The sequence below is a fragment of the Crocodylus siamensis genome, chromosome 1 (assembly GCF_052110815.1).
Source record: "Crocodylus siamensis isolate JL-2025a chromosome 1, ASM5211081v1, whole genome shotgun sequence".
NCBI classification, from domain to species: domain Eukaryota; kingdom Metazoa; phylum Chordata; order Crocodylia; family Crocodylidae; genus Crocodylus; species Crocodylus siamensis.
In genome coordinates, this window is record NC_143395.1 from 377,512,622 (window position 1) to 377,532,639 (window position 20,018).

The following is a 20,018-nucleotide window of genomic DNA, read 5'->3' on the forward strand; positions in this document are numbered from 1 at the left end:
CCATGACAAGCCACTGCTGCATCAGGTCCAGGTTCCTCCATAATATCCTGCAGCCTCCAATGAGACTCACAGTCTACTGGGTCTCCCTGTTTGCTTGGGTATGATGGCTGGGAAACAAAGGCAAGTGGAAGTCACAACAGCAGGCATTTGGAGGCAAGGTGGCCCATGCCTAGCAACCAATCAGGGGTGACTCAGCCATCCCACTCCATTGAGGAGCCTTCAGGGCACACTGGGAAGCATGCAGTGCTCCCCCGATCCGCTGGGCTCTGCCCATGCAGGCAGGCTCTGAGCCCTACCCTACTGAAGGATTATCAGGTGTTCTGTTTGCTCTTGACCTAACCCTGGAGACTCAGAGTAAAGCTCAAAAGTTAGAGCGCTTCTGCGTCAGGCTTCTTGAATGCCTGTACTTAGCCCCTCTATTTTACTTGGCATCCTTATGTCTGTTTGGTACATGGATATGAGCACTTTCATGACTGTGAATGATAGCCTCCTATTAAAACTAAAGATTTCCCCCCTTCATTTTTTACTTTATAGCCTTTTAAATTAGATTACTCTTTTTTTTTTTCTTTTTTTTAAGTGAGCCATCTCTAAGGTACCAGACTAGAGCTGACCAATCATTTTTCAGATTGGAACCATCCTAGACATTGCAGCTCTCCCAGTGCTCTGTAGTGATGGAAAGACCTTGTTCTTAGTTTCTGATATTGCCCCCAAACTACTGAAAATTTGTTATGCAGTTTTATGGAGCAAATAAACTTGACGATATTGGCTGCCTCAATATGTGGTATTTTCTATTTTTTTTCAAAAAGATGGGCTTTGGGACTAGTGTAGAATGAAGCCCATCCAGAACAAATTTATTACTAGCAAATGCCACAGTAAAATCCAAGGAGCCAATTATTCAGAAATTAACTTTGGCTAAACTCAAAAGTATTGGAGTTTGGCAGAAAATATTAATATTAACGAATTGCTGCAAATATACAACACACCCAAGTGACTAGCCACCACTGATGCTTATGAAAGACTTCACCATCACCCTTAGAGGGGGAAAAAAGAGGGAAAACCTAACTATGCTTATTATCCTTATATTTTTCTATCGCTTTTCTCTCATTCCAATCCCAGTTTCTGGTTTGCCACCACTAAGTATACCTTAGTTTCTAAAATGCCATTATTCTTCTGGCCTGACTCCCCTTTCTGTTCCTCTCCTTGCTGTTTTTTGCTATCATTAATATTAGTTACGACTTATCGAAATTTTAAGTCTGTAAGCTCTCTAGGGCAGTGGTGCCCAACTTTTTTGCCCATCAAGCTGGGTTGGAAGGGCCCAGTCCACCCACAGGCCAGATCCAGCCCCGGGTGGGGGGGAGTACAGCAGGTATTATCTGGCCACATGGAGGGGAACGGGGGGTAGGCTAGATCCAGTGAAGCCCTGCAGCTTGACCTGGGCCTGTGGAAAGGGAAAGGGGCAGGCAAGACCCCAACCCAATCCCACAGAAGGAAGGGGGCATGTCTCAGCCATGTGGGGCATGGCCAGGACCGGTCCTATAGGGGGAAGGGGGCATGGTCTGGCCCTGATCCAGAAGCTGGGGGCATGTGGCCTGGCCCTGTGGGGTAAGGGGGCTTATGACCTGGCTCTGATTGCTGTACAGGGATTGGGGTTTGGGGACTTGGCAGGAGAGAAGGTGGCTATATTAATGGCCACTGCTCCCCCCTGCCAAATTTCCTGACCCACAGGGAACCCCGTAGGCCACATGCAATGGCTTTGCTAGCTGCATCTGTCCAGCAGGCTGGAGATTGAGCACCCCTGCTCTAGGGCATGGGACATATCTAGCAGTGTCGACAAAAGATACCTAGCACACACCTGAGTGCTGAAACTATTCATATATAATCCTTCTTATCCAACAACTGGTTTTCTATTACACGTCCTATAACTTAACCAACTACAGCTTGGATTTTCCTCTGTAAATAAAAGCTTTCTCTATTATTTGCACATCTATAACAGGAATTCCCAGAGAACTTTCAAAGAGTACTACTGAAAGATATTACAGTAGGCTTTAATCAAAAAAGCTTTTCAAAGGCGTTTGGTACAATTATCCAGGATCTAGCTCAATAAGTACCTTTGACTGTAGTATATGCATATTTATTCCACCTGAAATCTATTTTCCTGATTTCCAATCCTGGAAATGTTTTTAGTTGTGTTAGTCTGAAATCAGGCACAAGGTAGGACATGGTAGCACCTTAGAGACTGACTGATTCTGAGAGGCGCGAGCTTTTGTTGGCAACAACCTACTTTGCCAGGTGCTATGAAAAGGATGAATACATTTCTGTGAATAAATTATGATTGTACCTGAAAGTACTGTGAAGAGTTTTAAAGACCAATTAGGAAGAAAGGTATACTACAATAGATTAAAAATAACAAACTGAAAGGTTCAATAAAGTTCTTTAAACCTTCTATAAACGCTAAAGAATTCTATATTTTGATGGTAAAATCTGTATCAGTTCAGCACACCTTAAAAAGTATTATGAAGTTACCCATTACCAGCAGATCATTCCACATTCTGTGCCAGCGCTGTAACTGCAGGACCATCTGTGGCACCTCATCATGTGTTGAGGTCATAGCACTGGTCCTGGCTCATGACCAGCAACCAGACTGTCACTCTCACCAGAATGTCCTGCAAACAGCATTCTCTTTGAAAGCATCCCTGTACAGTTCTTGAACAAAAAAAGTGCAACTACTGACGTCACTTTTGCTTTTGTATGTAAGCTAGGCTTTTAAAATATTAAGTAAGCAACATAAGTGGAACATAAGGGAAAACATGGATAGTACATCTTCTCACATTAAAAAAAAAAAACACATTAGCTGTTTTCAGCCTATAAAAAAAAAAATCTGTGTGATGTGTGGGTACAAGCAGCACATTTGTCAGCTACACCACACAGTGATGTTGGTATAGGTTATCTGAGGATAGGTTTTCCTAAAATCATCTGCTACCACCCGAGTTGAAGAAAAGGCTCCATTACAGACCATTTATGTAAAGATTTGTATCCGAGAGCCAGACACTAGACAATTAAATAATTTTAGAGCCTTAGCATATCTGATATTACAACTACTTCCTCAAGCATCTGATATTCTCAGGAGTTCAAGTTCCTACCACCTGGGGACAAACTTTAATTATTCCATGTGAAGTCCTCAATCTATCATAAAGTTTTTATTGAAGTTTCTGTTCCAAGACAAGCCAAATGTACTGAATACCCAAATATAGCAAATGGATCTGCAACATTTCCCAACAACTATTACTTCAGAAATGCACATTAATGTATAGACCTGAAGTCCTCTTAAAGTCTTATTACGACTAACTTATCATCACTCTCTAATTATGTGCAAATTAGAAACAAATGCCTTGACCTTTGAACTAAAGAAAAATCTCCAGCCATTGTTAGTAGCACTGCTCACATGTGGTAATGTTTTATGGTATAGCCACACCTGCTCTCACCCATTTTTATTTTTATTTTCCTGCCAGACTACTCTTGGTACAAACTGAAAAGAAAGTATTTCAGATCTATCCAAAACCAGAATTGTATGCAATCTCTGTCTAACTGGGGGGAAAAAAAATATTGTGTGTTCTTAATAAAAGCAAAGCATGGCTAACAATACCAAGAAGAAGATAGCAGCAGCAATCCCAGTGGTTAGGATGCTTACATGGGACTGTGGTTCAAATCCTCTGTCTTGTGCAGAGAATGTATCTGAACACAGATCTCCAACCTTGAGACAAGGCTAAAGGATATTCTGTGTCTCTTTCCTCTTCAAAACATTCCACTTTATAAAATACTTACATACTTACTGGAACAGAGACTAGAACCCCTCTGCCCCATCTCTCAAATGAATGCCTAACTACCAGGTTATGGAGCAGAGCAGTGGTTCTCAACCTTTTAGACTTGAGGCACTGCTAAGAAAATGTCAGCTTTTAGTTTTGATTCTTTTTTTGATGAGAAAAATAATATATCACTTATTTTGCTTAAGCAAACTCAGGAAGACCACAAGTCCGAATGTTTTTGATGCTGTAGATTCCTGTTTGAAATCTCTAGGTCTATCTTGTTTGCACACCTGAGAGTAACATTGTGTAGTACCCCACAGCACATCTGAAACAATCTCAAGGCATTCCACAGCGCCACGGCACTCTGGTTGGAAAACACCAGTCCCTCCTGTCTGGTCAAGTGAATATTTAAATATTTTACATACCAGAGCAGAACCACTTCAGCAGGAGAGACAGAGAGAAACCCACCACAGAATACCCTCTGTTAGCATTTCTCAAACTTAAGTATGTACTTCTAGAGGGTACACAAGAGGAAGGAACAGGAAAGCAGGAAAACATATACACGTATAGATATGTACATATATATCTATCCAACCTCCTTGTAACCTCACCAATAACTTAAGGTGGGGGTATCAAACTGATCTGGCCCTGTCGGCGGGATTAGTGCTGCAGGGTTGGTCCATGGTTTGGATTGCACTCACTGACTCCCCTCCCCTCCCCATGCCAGATCCAGCGCCAGTGGCACCCAGTCTCGAATCCGCACCATATGTGGTACCCTGTCCCCTTTCCTCCTCACACTCGGCTGAGACCCCGGCTGCACGCAGCACCCACTCCAGCCAGTCCAGGAACTGCACTGCATGTGGCACCTGTATTGCTCGTCAGGGACTATGCCACTTGTGGCATCCAGTCCTGGAGATGCATAGCTAACACATGGGCTGAAGCAGGTGTCACGTGGCATGCATTCTGGACCGACTACAATGGGGGCCACATGCAGCACTGTCCCAGACCAGCCAAGATCATGAGTCCCAGAGCAGGAACTGCATGCAAGCTGTGTCCTAGGCCCTGCGTGCAGGACCAGTCCAACACACACCACATGGGTCAACTGGGGCAGCACCGGGGACCAGGTGACCTAGGGAATAGTGTAGAGTTGTTTTTCTTTCTTTCTTTTTTTTTTTCAATTGTCCAGAATAGAAAGATGAAGGCAACAAAACTGTAACTGTGAAAGGGGCAGAAAACTCTCAAAAACCACTGACTTTCATCCTACCAGTTGGGAAAGCCACCCAAGAGGGCAAACCTCAGTTCAAAACCCTGTTGTGAATCAGGCAGAGAGGAAATTTGAACCTTGATCTCAACATCCTAGGTGAATATCCTAACAAGTGGGCTATACGCTGAAAGGGGAGCAGGAACCAGTACCTCTGCCTGTTTTGTGAATGGTACTTTTATAGTTGGAAGGAGAGGAAATGGACTTAAAAGCTCCATTTTAGATAATTAACACATGCTCTACAACAGGGATCAGCAACATTTTTGGGCAGGGTGCCAAAACCACCCACAACCTTGACTTCTAAGATGTTAGTATGACAGGGGCAGATGGTGGGGAAGCCACAAGGAGCCCAATCCTTGTTGTGGCAGTGCAGTCTGGTCCCATCCTTGCTGTCCGCTCTGAGGTGAGCGCACACCTGCCACCAGCAACAAGACTCCATGGACCACAGTGCAGCTGATTGCAGCCTCCCCACCACCTGCTGCAAGCGGCCTCAGGCTCCAAGGTGGGCAGCAGGGGCCAGTGCCTGAGCCAGCTGCAGCAGACAGCCAGGAGGCTGCAAGAGGCTATACCACGGTCTGTAGAGCCCCAGCCTGACACCTGACTTATTGCTGGCAGTGGGTGCACGTACGCCTCAAGGTGGACAGCAGGAAAGAAGCTAGGACTGCACTGCCACAACAAGGATTGGGCCTCTCTCAGCTTGCCTGCTATCCACCCTGAGGCATGTGTTCACCTGCTGCTGGCAATGAATCAGGCCAGGGCTCTGCAGACCCCAGTGCAGCTGCTTGCAGCCTCCTGGCTGTCTGCCACAGCCGGCTAGGGCTCTGGGCAGACTTCTGCTGCCCACCACGGGGCCTCAACTGCTAGCAGCAGGCAGTGGGGAGGCTGCCAGCAACTGCACTGGGGTCTGTGGAGCTCAGGCCTGGCTTGTTGCCAGCAGTGAGTGCGTGGGCACCTTAGGGCAGATGGCAGGGGAGCCACAAGGGGCTCAATTCTTGTTGTGGTAGCGCAGCCCCAGCCCCTTCCCTGCCATCTGCCCCAAGGCTTGTGTGCCAAGCAAAATGCCTTCATGTGCCAACCCCTGCTCTACATCTTATTTTCAGAAAATCATCAAATACTAATTATAGTAAATTATAAACCCCCATGTATACAAAACCTAACATTGTATAGGAACAGCACCCAAGTCCTATCTTACATCATAAGCGAACAAATACTGTACATGGATTTGACTGCTTCTTCAATTAATAACTTGCTCTGAACACGTATTATTGTCAGGTGTTCTAATGCACTATACAATCCTGTACTGGGCAATTTGGAAGATGTATGTACAGTAGATTTTCAAAACAAATGCAAGTTACAATAAATTCTATAGAACTAGACTTCCATGCTAGTATGTCACTGTATTATTTGATATAGAATTAGTGATGAGCAAGAGCTGTTCTAAATAAGTTCAAAAACAAGTGTTCTCAAATTCTAACCACCCATTGCTGGAAGTAATGTGCTGTGAACCACATTTTGAATATATCCTCTTATTTTTGAAGGAAAGAGTGATAAAGATTCAGTCTCTGATAAATATTAAAAATAATTTAAAAAGTAAAGCAGTTGTCTTTCATAATAGTAAAGAGGTAAATGTTTAACCAATACAAACTGAATAACAATAAATACAAAGTGGGCCAGCATCATTCACCATTTTACCAGCATCATGGATTACAGTGAAACCTTCTCTGTTTCACAGACTGTGAGGTTTTTTCTGTGCTTTAAACAGCATATAAACAGTGCAAAGACTACTTCCAAATAATAATAGGTTATATTCTATTGTTCAAAGTGTCTTCCCTCTCAGCAGCAGTCCACTTCATGTGAAAAAGTTTTTTCTTTATTACAATTTTAGTTAGGTGGTTTATGTGCCGGACTCAGGGCAGCTTACAATAAATGACAAAATTACTCATAAAAAAACTAAAAAGGATAGTAAAACAAATCAAACTCCTCTCAATATATCCAGGAATTCAAATACAATGCATCCCAACACGCCCAACCCTGCTCAGTTGCCTCTCAACTAGGAGCATCTCCCCCTGCCTAAATCTCTCACTTCCCAACCCTCATTCACTATGTCCATTAGAGAAATTTTTTTTTCCCCATAGTCCCTTGTATCCATACCCATTTCCACTCTGCTGCCTCAGACCCAAAGGAGTCTTTTCCCCAGTTCTTTAAAGTCCTTTATCTCCCTCTTTCATGGGGGGGTGCATGGCTGTCCACAAAACCCACATCATCTCCTTTCCCCTGCCCCCAATAGAAACACATTCAATTTAAACCATTACAGCAAAATATACCACCATCAGGGGCCCCTCTCTGTCACTGCTGAAGGGCAACACCAAAGGCTACTCTTGTGTATTGCTCTTCAGCGGTGCCTCCCTGAGCACCTAACCAACAGCACCCTGCAATCGCTATTGTTATTTACCCACAAGACCAACTATCTTAATACTTTACATGAGAAAGGGACCCTAGCAAAATCAGGAATGAGGGCAAAATGAGAGGTTACAAACAATGGGGATAATGAAGCCAACAATTACCAAGATGAACAGAGTTGGACAAATTACCCAATGCATTTGTTCAATTTTTTTAAAAAAAAATCATTCAGTGTGTTCAATTTATAAGCATTTGAATGTGGCTTGCTGTCAGCAGAGTTTGCTTAAATTTGTGAATCTCAGTGAATAGTGCAACATATTTGAGGAAGATAAATTTCAAGATTCGTAACTAAGCACGTGCATGCAAAACTACAACTTATGCTTATTAGAAAAGAAAAACTAGCACGCGACCTGCATCTCCACATGAACGACTCCATTTTTCGTGAATTCAGTTGCTTATCAGCACTTTCAGAACTGACTGTCAAACAGCGAGGGAAAGAGGTCTGGTACAAGACAATACTGTAACTGAAGAGTAAATGATACCAGTTTGGTTTATGAAGTGGAATGCGTGTCCACGGCCATGCAAATAATCCCTAATAATGGGTCCACTTCAATTCAACAGTTATAACTTGGAAAGCATCCCAAAATCTGCCCAGCACACCAGGCTCCTTGAAAGCACTAAAATACCACCAAAAGCCCTCCCTGGACGACACAGCAAAGCCAAAAATCAGCCCTCAGGCCTAGAAAGTTGGAACTGTCCAGATACTAGCGAAATCCCCAAGGTATACGGATGAATCTGGACGCTGCCATCCAGCATAAAGAGATGTGCCAGGCCAGGCAGCTCTTTTTTTTCCCAATGCACGGGTCCCATCCCTACATGCAGAGAAAGGCAAGGGCTGCTCCAGCTGCAGACAAGAGCCAACAAGCCCAGGGAAACCCTGCGACAGGCAGCAAGCGGAGGGGTGACACTGCCTAAGCCAGCATCCTGCGCTGGACGCAGAGCTGCCGCCAACCTGTGGGGTCTACACTTGGGGCCAAGTTCAAGGCAATTACAAACATAAACCCCAGTAGAGGCTGGAGGTGGGACTGAGCACAGCAGCTCCCCGCCGGCCTAGGGGCAGTGTCGAGATGCCCGGCCGGGCGGGACAGGTCCCGCGCGGCCGGGCTCGCCCGGACCTGGAGGCAGCGGCCTCCGCAAAGGCGGCGGGAGCGGCAGCGCCCGGTCGGGGCCGCCATCCGAGCGGCCATGATGCGCGCGGGGGCACGAGGCCGGTCCTCGCCGCCCCTGACGCCCGGCTTTGTTCCCGCGGCCGCCGCGCACCACCACTGGGGCTCCCGGGAAACTTTCTCCCCGGCTGGGGGCAGGGGCGCCGGCGCCCGGTGGCTCACCCGCTGCAGGTGCGTGCTCGCTCCCTCCCTCCCTCGCTGCCTGCTGTCAAGACGAGCCCCGCCGGGCGGGAGCTGGCGTAGCGCGGGTGGGCAGGGCACGGCTGCCCCTCCCCTCCCCCCGCCCCCTCCACCTGGGGCCTCAGCCCAGCGCGGGGTCTGCGCTGAGGTGCGGCGGGGGGCGGCGCCGGGCTTTTCCCTGCCCCCGACCTGAGCTGAGGCTTGGTCTCACGCGGGGAAAGATCCCACTCTGCTGCTCCTGGCGGGGGGCACCCATGAGACGCGGCTCCCCGCACCATGCAAGGGAGTGGGGAGGGGGATCCACACACAAGCCCTCACCCGCTTCTGCCGCTGCACCTTGGAGGGCTGGCAGAATAAGCCAGAAGAAATTCCTGAAGGACCTCACGTGGCGCTAGGGTCGTGGGCGACTGGCGCCTCCTGTGTGTCCAGAAGCCGGAGGGGACTGGCCTGGCGAGCACCCTCAGGAGCCACCGGCGGGGTTGGAGACTGGGGGAGGGCCCCGTGCCCCCTCCCCCACCAGTGGGTGGGTGGTGGCGGAGGTTGTTCGCTACATGCATCCTGAATACAGTTGTGGCCAGGAACATTTGGTGCTTTAAAAAGGCCCAGTGGAAACCAGTTATTGGCCAAACTGAATGGGAGGGCATAAAAGTGGGAATGCCATTTCAGAATGGACTAAGAGTGCAATTCCCATAGTACAGGTACCACCAGTGGTACACTGACAACTTCTCAGTGGTACGTGTTAACACATTTATTATAATCCCTTTCAATACCAAACATTTACTGGTGGTACTTAAGGTTGACCTGACAAGTTTGCTGGTGGTACTTAGGATGGCCATCATAGAGGACAGTCCAGTTGTTCTCTGCTCTCTATTGATACAAAACTGGACTCCTTTATGTCCTCTATTTTTCTCTTGAAACCCGACGCCTCATCAAGAGGAAAAGTAGAGGACGTAAAGGAGTCCGGTTTCATATCAATAGAGGGCAGAGTGGCAGAAAACTGAAATGTCTTCTATGATGGCCACCCTAGTGGTACTTAAGGTTGTATAGTTTGAAATTTGTGGTGTGCAATCTGTCAGTCTGGAAACTTCTGGTTTATTGAATGCCCTGCAAACTGCAAGATCAAAGGCACAGAAGGAAGCTTTCTCCATGGGCCGATCTAGGATTTTGAAAAGGGGGGTGCAGGTGTTATGGTGCATCGTCATATCCAATGCAACACATTGCTCTCCAGGGAAGCTTTGCTAACATAATAGGGAGCTAGCACTATACTCAGTTAAGGTTAGAACAAAAAGTTACTATAACTATTGGAATGTGTGCTAATTTGCCAGATTATATATTGTTTAAAAATATATATAACAAAGTAGGCAAAACAGTCAAAAGAGACTGTCATTAGCCCTGTGGTCATTATAGTTAAATGGATGTCTCTTACTTAGTTGAATGTCTTGACAGTGCCTCTGATACTTCACTGTTGGTCATTTCTACATCTGAGTTAATATTACCATACCCAAATTAAGGTTTTTAGCTAGAATTAAAACAGCCTGAGGGACTGTAAAATAAAAGATGGGCATTACCAGGAATGGCTAACAGACAGCACAATTACAGAAGAAAGGATACTTTGATCAATGGATCAGCTAGACTCTTAAAAAGGATGGAGGATCATTAGCACCTGCGGAGTGAAGAGAGGTTAACAGGAATCCGGAAGATGATAATGAGCCATCAAATCAATTGATTCCCTCATTGCTGCCTGAATAGAAAAACCTCTGCCCCTCTGAGGCAGATTTTCAAATTTGCGTGGAGCAGGAATCCAAAGTGGGTGCAATTGCACCGCTGCTTTCCCAGCCCCTCTCCATACACACACACACACCTCAATCTGCCCCTGGCTTTAGCCAGGATGGTTTCTATATGGAGAAGAAAGGATGTGAAAGATGCTATAGGTCTGAAGATGCTATAGGTCTGAAACAACAAGGTAAGATGATATAGGTCTGAAACAACAAGCATGTATAAAGTTATATGAACCATGATCCAGAAAACACAGTAATATAGGATACATTAAACTGGTCTCCATTCCGAAGGAAGTAGCATGTATTCATTCCAACAGCGATGACATACTTTCTGGTCTAACAGTAGCTGGTTAGGTTATTAAACAACACCTAACAACTTTAGGTTTTTTGGATCTATAAGACTGACTAAATTGTAGCCAAGAGTATTAGAAGAATTGACTTAGGAGCGTCCTGAACAGTTAATACTGATTTATAACAAACCTTGGAACATTCAGATAGTTCCAAAAGACTGACAGAAAAAGCTATTGTTGTACTAATGTAACAGAAGCTAAAATCTGATGACCCAGGGGAAAAGGCCATGAAGTCTACCACCATTAGTAAAGAATTAAAAGATGGTACTACTTAGGCTTACAGAATAGTTAACACTCTTCAGCTGCCACTTAGGGCAGCAGCTTTATATGGAGAGAGGGTCCAGTTCACCCAAGTGGGGATGGTTCATCAAATGGAGTCATTGCTGGACTCTTCTCTCCAGCTCAATGTGGGTTTATAGAAAATAGTTCTTGTAAAGAAAACACTTTCATCCAAAAAAACCCCCAAAGAGCGAACAACATATGACCAATACATTATTTATTTATACAATGTAGATGCCACCCTTCCCAACAAAGGCTAGTGTACAGACTTAATTTATATAAACTTTTGTAACGAGTTTAATTTAAACTTCCATGATACACATATAAAAGTTAGTACTATATTAAAAAGTATATTAAAGTACAGTCAGGTTTGTACTCAATGTAAATTGACAGTTCTCAAAGAATACTGGCACTTCTACTAGAGTCTTCAGATCTATTTAGTTAAACACTATTCAGTACTTCTATTCATGAATGCAAGAAAAAAATCATTGTTAAAGTCTGAGGACAATAAGAAATTGGGGGAGTGATACATACTGATGAGAACAAATCAGTTGTACAAACTGACAATTGGGCATGAATTTTATATAATCAAAAGTTTTCTAATGGAATGTTTTCTGTTTAATTTGGATTTTGCAACAAAATTAAACATTTTGCAGGGATATACAACTGTCATGTAAGATTTTCTTTAAAAAGAAAAAACTTTGCTAAGGTCAGATTGTTTAATTTTGGTAACACTGAAGTGCTTGATTTTGATAGGGTAAATTCTGGCACAATGTTTTTCAGAAATCTCATTTCACAAGATTTTTAAAATTTTTATTCAGAAAAAGATCATATTTTGAAATGTCAAAATTTACTGCACAGTGGAAATTCTGAGTTTTGACCAGTTCTAATTTTAATTGAACTAAATGCAAGGATCTGACACCTAGGAACAAAGAATGGAAGTTGTATTTATAAGAATTAGTACGACATCCTGGAAAGCAGTAACACTATAGCTAAAACAGCAATGACCCTCTTGGAAGCATCAACTGAATAGCAAGTAAAAGTAAGAAGGTAAATTTTCACCAATTTGTATACTTTTCATGAAAGCTGGATCTATTTCGGCAATCTATAGTTCAGACAAAAATTATGGACTTGAAGCAGAAGTTTGGGGGAGGTTCTCTATCCTGTGAGATAAAAATCAAACAGGTCCCTTTTAATTTTCTCTATTTCTTTCCAATGAATCTTTTAGTACTTTTATTTCCTGTGACACTCAAGGTTATTAAAAATAAATAGATGTGAGAAAGCAAGCAAACAATGTTGCTTAGACAACACCCATACAGTGTCAGTGCTGCACCCTATCAATAGATCTACTTTGTCATTTGGAGGGAAATGGAATAATAAAGCTTCATATCTAGGGTCCAAAATTCTTCATCCATCTTTTGTCTTTTAGTACCTTTCATTGTCCTACCATGTGAGCTTTTGGTTCTCAGTTTGAGCCTCAGGTTGAGTAGTTAATTGCCTTGCTAAGTTTATTTGTTACAGTGGTCATATGCTCAAGATTATATTTATTAAGAGAGGGAGGAAGGAAAGAGGTGGCATTTCCTACACAGCACCCATGTATTTTCAGAGTGTCACCCTACTCTGAAACTTTCTCTGAAAACAGGCTCACACCTCCACCCTAACAGCCCACCCAAAGGACAGAACAAGAACTTCCTTGGATTTCACCCAAGCTTTTTTCTATCAAGCTGCAGGTTGTCTCAAATTAGTAGTATATGACTTCCACACCTCCCTTTCTTGGGAGTGGGCTTCATCAATGCAATCAATGATCTCTGTGTTGTTAGTTCAAGAAGAGATGCCACATTCCTGTTCTCTTTTCGGGGGACTCTTCCTACAAGAGCTAAAAATGCTGCGACACTACCATTGGTACTTCCATGGAGCCATCACTGAGTCTTATGACTGGCAACCAAAAACATTAGTAACCCAGAAAGACTGTGGCTTGTACAGAATACCACAGAATCTTTCCACAAGGCTGTTGGTTAGAGGAAGGGTAGGGAACCCACGTAAATAGAGATTGTACCTTCTACACTGCCAAGACCCAATTAAACATCCGACATGAAATTAGTTTCCTGCTCCTTGTGGATCTCTGAGAGAAAGCAAACCTGATTATGAAACACACACACAAAAATCATTCAAAGAAGACAGGGCAAATGAATAACAATGTGTTTCTGATCACCGGTTTTCCACTTGGTGCATGTTTTTGTTGTAGGTCAACAACTGATCATGGGGGTTGAACAAAGGTGACGTGTGCCTCCTGAGGCTGGGGAGGCACGGTGACCACGCGTAGGCAGTGACACGGGCCAAGGGTGGGCTGAGCAGGGACCATCCGCAGGCGGCTGTGGCCATGTTGGTGGCGACCAATCACTAACTGGGGGGCCACGGCCGGACACCAAGCCCAGAAGTGCCAGCGGCTCACCTGGAAGTGCCAGCGGCACTTTTCGGGGGGGGGGGGGGGTACCAGTGCTCCACCTGCCCCCCCTCCCATTGCCTAGGTCAAGAGCGCTTACTCTCCGGGTGGGTACCAGTACTCTTAGGGGGTGCACGTGCACCCCCATGCACCCCCTATGCATCACGTATGGGGTTGAACATCCTAAAATATACTATTTGTTGTCTATTCTTCCTTATAAGGTGTTTGCTGCAAACACCCCATCTTCTCCCTGTTTTCTCTTTTTTTCCTTTTTTTTTGGCAGGGGGTGGGAAGAGGGAGCTCTGCCTCTCAATTCTGGCAGCTGAGCCCTGGATTGATCAGCTAATGAGGCTCACAGCAAATTTAGCATGGAGTTGATAGCTGTTAGAAAGCACACTAGGAAAAACACATTACTTATGCACCACCCCCATCCTCTAACAGATTGAATTTTATTGTTAAATGTTAAGAGTCATGAACCAAAAAATGACAAAGCCATAAGGGAAATATAGAGTGCCCGAGCAAGAGACTAACATAGAAGGGATGGGGGTGAGGAGAGGAGCACAACTGAGTTACAGAAAATACACTGTTAGCCAACTAAGCCCAGGGGTGAGGGGAAGGGGTGAGATAAGGGGAGGGAGGTGGGTCACAGTGCTGAGAGAGAAAGAAGATAGGTACACACAAACCCATACAATGGGGCACAATGGTGGAGGGGGTAGGTTGAATGAAGAAATTGCTCAATCCATAAAGTCTTATCGCAGGGGTCCTCTTCGGTAGAGTGTAGTGGTCAACTCAAAAGAGCAAGCTAGGACTGTGAAGCTTTGTAGGAATCACCTGAGAACCCCATATACAACTCACAATGGCCCAGAGAGCCAAGAATTAGAAGGCTCTTCACATTCCCTGTTCCTTTGCTGGAGTAGGTAGTATGGAGAATGAGATAGAGCTTGGTCTGCCCCCAGAATGGACCACTCAATACAGCTGAGCCAGCATGAAGACTGTTTTTAACCTCCAATTTTAAATGCTGGAAGACAACTATTACTCTTTTGGGAAAAGAAAGCATCAAAGAGGAATTCATGTCTCTGAGAGGTATCACTGAATCCCAGTGTATCCAGGGTTACTCTTGTTTAGAGCTGTTATTAAAAGGCACCAATCTATCCTCATGCCATTTTTCTGATAAAGAGGAAAGCATGTTCAGTAGCTGAGCAATACCTGATGAATGCAACTGTGTGCCAGGGTGCATCTTTTTGTAGTTAGTACAGATAGAGTTGTGGTGATACAGTGCTATGGAACATAGATTTTGGGTCACTTGTTTTGTGACAGCAATTATCTTACAAGTTTTGTTTAATTATGGATCCTAACATCAGACAAAATGGATGGAACTTTCAAGCTGGAACATGTTAAGATGACATTTTTTTAAATGATCCATTTCTGGCTGCATGCCACTCATGTGTCTCCAAACCCTAGGTGCTTTACACAGGGACAGCATTCTAAGGTTTTAAGGTATTAACCTGATGCATGCTAGTTTATATTTCAGATATTTATAACAAATGAGGATGGAAAGATGATTGCCTTCTAAACATCACTTTGTTCATTATTTTAAAAGGAAAACCTTTAATTGTATTACTGTATTAAAAGCATTAATTCCTTAAATGCTTATGTTCCTTAAATGCTTTTTCATTTAGAGATCACAGGGGAAAAATTAGCCTATGACGGGGTTGTACATTTTGATAGGACTTATCTAATGCCATCTCAGCCACACAGTTTCAGCTATTTGTTAAAATGTGAAGGAAATACATGATCACACAAAAAAAAGAGAGCCGTGATGAGGCAGGGAAACATGAGCTGCAGAACAGAAACTTGGGCTAAGAGAGGAACATAGTGCATAGGAGATTTTAGAAGGATGCTTAGTGGAAGACTAGATTAGAAATGCGGAGTTCAGGAAGAGACTGAGGGGTAATAGGTAGAAGAGTTGACTGTCATGGTGCAAACAGATTGTGGGACTGAAGTAGAATAAAACACTAACATTTGGAGACAGAAAAGATATGTGGAAATATAATGTAATACACATTGACATCCTTAAGCTAGGGGAAACTATTTGCTGCATAGTTCATCAATTAAAGTCATCATTGATCAATTGATAAGTGCCACTTTAGAAGTCTGGCTCATGTTAAACACGACCAGACCTCAAGAAGGAGGAGTATAGACAGACAACCTTACATTCTGCCCTGTTCTTGCTCTATAACAATAATTCCTGCCACCACAGCCACAGCATGGTTTGCCTTCTTGGGCTGTTTCTCCTACAGTGTGGTGTCTGTATACTTGGATGCTGCTACAAAAGCAAAGCTATAGGGCTGCTTCTGCTGCCATACGGTGGTTTCGGCAGTGGTGGGGGTGCAAAGCTGGTGTCTCTATTATGTTGGTACCTAGGACTGGTGCCCCAGTCACCCACCCCAAGTTAGACTACTGTCTAGTCTAGACCCCTGCTCAGGGCAAGATCAACCCTGACTAAAAGCATCCAAGCCAAGGATTTGTCTAACCTACTCTTGAAAATTTCCAGGAATAGAGATTCTACAGTTTCTCTACGTAGCTTGGTCCATTGCTTGACCACCCTTATCGTCAGAAATTCCCTCCTAATCTCTAAGTTTAATTTCCTCTGCTGCATCTTGAGACCATTGTTCCTAGTCCTGTCCCCTGTGGCCACAGAGAATAGTCTATTTGCATCCTCTCTATAATCACCTTGCAGGTATTTGAATACTGTATCAGATCCCCCTCAGTCTTCTCTTCTCTTTTCTACTTTAAAAAAATGTTGCTTAGGAAGGTATCGCAGAGATGAACTGTGCTCTACGCAGACACAATCTGATTCAGCCATTATATAACCATTTACTGCTTTTCAGAGACCCCAGGGCTTGATTCACCTTGGTCCAGCACCTTTACCTATGCTAAGGCAAAATGAGTGTAAAGAATTTTTGCACCACTTTGCATTGCTGTAAATGACTGTACTAGGTTTAGAGCAACAGGACACACATTCCTCAGGTTTGGGAAGAACACTAGTAAACTCAGCAAGGGTCACCAACACTTCAGTAAGAATGAAGTGATATTTCTCAGGAACTTATTAGGAGGAATGGAGCAGAGCCAGCCTTAGGGGTCTGTGACCATGGTCAGGAGGGTGCCAAACTCATGCACAGACACACATAAGCAACCTTACAGCAGAGCTCTCCTTCCACCCCACACCACCCCACCCTGCTGTAGCCAATCCCCACCTCAGGCAGGAGGGGTGGTGCCCAGCCCAGCCTGCTCCCCACCTCCAACCACTGCTGAGGAGAAGTCAGCCCGGGCATGCACAGGTAGAGTGGCACCTGCTCCAGGCCACCTTCCTTGCTGCCACACAGGAGCAGCAGTGCCTGCCTACTTCCCACCCACCTACCTGGTATACCTTATTGCTCCACATCTCGTGCCTTGTGCCCCTGCCTGCCTTTGCCTGCAACAGTGCTGCTGACTAGGGAGTGGGGAGGAAGACATGAAAATACAAGTTCTCCCAGGGTGCCATTTCCCCTAAGGCCAGCTCTGGAATGGAGTAGGAGTCAGTCCTAGCTGTATAGGAGTCATGGGCTGCCAGTCCACATCCCACTAAGAGTCCAATGACATTTTTCTGAATGCTAGACAAAGCATGTATTATCATATAACTAGGTGGACGTTTGTGAGCTAGGTGACTGAGACAGGAATTTTTTTCCTCCACTTATTCTACAATATGAAACTGTGTTGCTAGTATAGTATAGTTTCAAACAATGAATATGTAAACCTTCTTCCCTCAGGGGGAATAGTACTTGCACCTCAGGGCTAACAGATCAATCAAGCAAGCAAAAGTCTGGAAAAGCAGTATAGACTAGACCAGTGGAGCTCAGCCTTTTAGAGTGGGGATCTGAGTGCTTGCAACCTGGCTGAGCTGCAAGCTACCCCTCCTCTCTGGTAGGAGAGGAAGGAGTGAGGTGGCTGTTAATTTCAGAAGAAGGGGAGAGAAAAAGGAAGAAAGTTTACCTCTGCATGTGGAGGGGATCAGCACTATGTACAGAACAGGAAGGGAAATGCCCAGGCTGAGCTACTTACTGCTGATCTCCCAGACTGCAGGCCAGATGCAGTTACTGCAGGGGCCAGATCTGGCCCAGGGGTTGTAGGCTGAGCACCACTGGAATAGATGGACTTAAGGCTAATGGAAGATTATGACTCAGAACAAGTGCTCACCTGCTCTTTAAATATATTTTGTTGTGTATAAACCCACATACAGGTATGCATACGCAAATATCCTGTGCCAGTCCATTTAGCTAGTGTTGCTGTGTTAGCTTGCATTACAACACAAAATATTTAGATTCAAATAATCTTTGAACTCTGCAATTCCCTAGGCTCAAGGGAGAGGGAAGGATTATGTAAGTAATGCAATCTGGTTCAGCTAGCAATTACATCTGTGTTCCCTGGTTATGAGAAAATGAATCCCACTCCCCCACAGGGCCTCTGCGTCCCTCTGGCATATGTGCTTTATGTTACGATACAATTTGCCTCTCTTACCTTATTGAAGTATAGTAATGAATTTAATCTTTGCTAATGGCTACTTCACTGTCTACAAAACAATAGGGAGGAAACAATAATAATTAAAACCAGAATATTCTCACCTTACCCAGGCTGAGTCAAGTCAAATGTCCACCCAAGCCAAACAGCCCGCTGGGTAGGGGGTTTAAGATACACCCATTTCTAGAGCTAGTAAAATGCCTTAAGCAGAGAGAAATGGCAGTTCCAGTTAAACAGATTTTTTTTAGGACACAATTCACATACAGTAATAGCTTTTATAGTAGACATTCCAATCGTCCTTGATTAGGCTGCAGGTTCTTTGTGGTTGTCTTGCGTGGCAAGTTGCCTATTGTTCTGTATATGTAGCAATACACATTTTGGTTATATTTTAGTGAGACATTGCTTACCTGGTTGTTAGAATTCTGCTTACCTGGTGGTTGGAATTCCTCTGATGGCTGCTTTCTCCTTTTTTGAGAGAGGAGCAACCTGAAATAGGCTTGTTGTGTGATGGTGGTATGTGCTTGATGGAACTAGGTATGAGAAAAGAAAGGGTTTGAGGGCTGAGCAGAGGATGTGCTAGGAAATATAGTCTTTTGCTGAAAGCCAAAGGATAAAAAACATTAGGATCCAGATGCTCAACTATGCTACTACAAATTTACAGTAATTTCATTGGCTTCAGTAGTATTATTCAAGACTTACAGTCTTAAAATTGGGGCTTAGAGATGATAAAAACATGATTTTTCCAGATATATGACACAATTTTCCAGCATCCCCTCAGTTTTGCTAATTAGAATAAGCTCTGCTACAAACAGGACTGTCCATGCTGCAGTGATTTTGTTATCAGTTTGTAAGTTTTTGCTTCTTCAAGTCCTGGTTATATTTCATCATCATCTTCTCTAATAAAGTAAGATATCTTTTGGAACTGAAAGGCTAGTGATTCGAAAATAGACACAGCTTTAAATGTTTTTTCTACATACCTCGAGGTACCAGGCAGCTCATGAACATTGTGATGCTGGGGTGCATGGAATGTCTCACAGAAGCATGGGGGGCTCCCCAGCGTGTTTGGCAGCAAACCAGAAAATGGACCAGAAGCACTTCTGGTCCACTTCCAAGTCCCGGGGAGCATGCTGGGGGGGCCACCCTGTGTCGCCCTGGCTTGGTGACTGCCTCCTGGGTCTGCAGGGGGGGCACCCAGGGTCCCCCTGCAGCTAACTGCCAAGCCAGGGGGGTGCTAGGTAGCCCCAGCACACTGCCCGGCAGACCCATAAGTAGACCAGAAATACTTCCAGTCCACTTCCTGGCTCGCTGCCAAGCAAATGGGGAGCCCCCTGTGCTCCTGTGAGATGCTCCATGTGCCCCAGCATCGCAGTGATCATGAGCTGTGGTGGTACCTCAAGGTATGTAGAAAAAAACTTTTGAAGTTGTGTCTATGTCTGAATCTCCAAATCTTTCCAAATCTTTCTGAATTAATTCAGAGGGTTCTGATTTGATTTAGAGACATTAAAGGAACCTCTGATTCGATTCAGAATGAGAGATTTAGCCACCGAATTGGGCCGAATCTCCACCAAATAGAATCAGGGACCAAAGCTTTACATAGCCCTAGTACTTAACTTTCCCCATACGCCATACACAAACTCTAGGTGCCTAACATGGGGCTCTATATCCTGCTCTAGGGAGCAGGCAGCTAAAAATTAGGCATTGCAAAGCTGAGAGTGACACCACCTAAATCCCATTTTGATTC

At 44.5% G+C, this 20,018-nt stretch overlaps 1 protein-coding gene across 1 annotated transcript in view; it reads right to left on the minus strand.

The window, feature by feature from the left end:
* Nucleotides 1-8,941, minus strand: part of FRY (FRY microtubule binding protein) — a 447,808-nt gene extending 438,867 nt beyond the window's left edge. Inside the window, exon 1 of the mRNA XM_090027939.1 lies at nucleotides 8,853-8,941. The gene's annotated coding sequence lies outside the window, so the exon portion shown is untranslated. The remainder of the gene's footprint in view (nucleotides 1-8,852) is intronic.
* Between the last annotated feature and the right edge of the window lie 11,077 nt (nucleotides 8,942-20,018).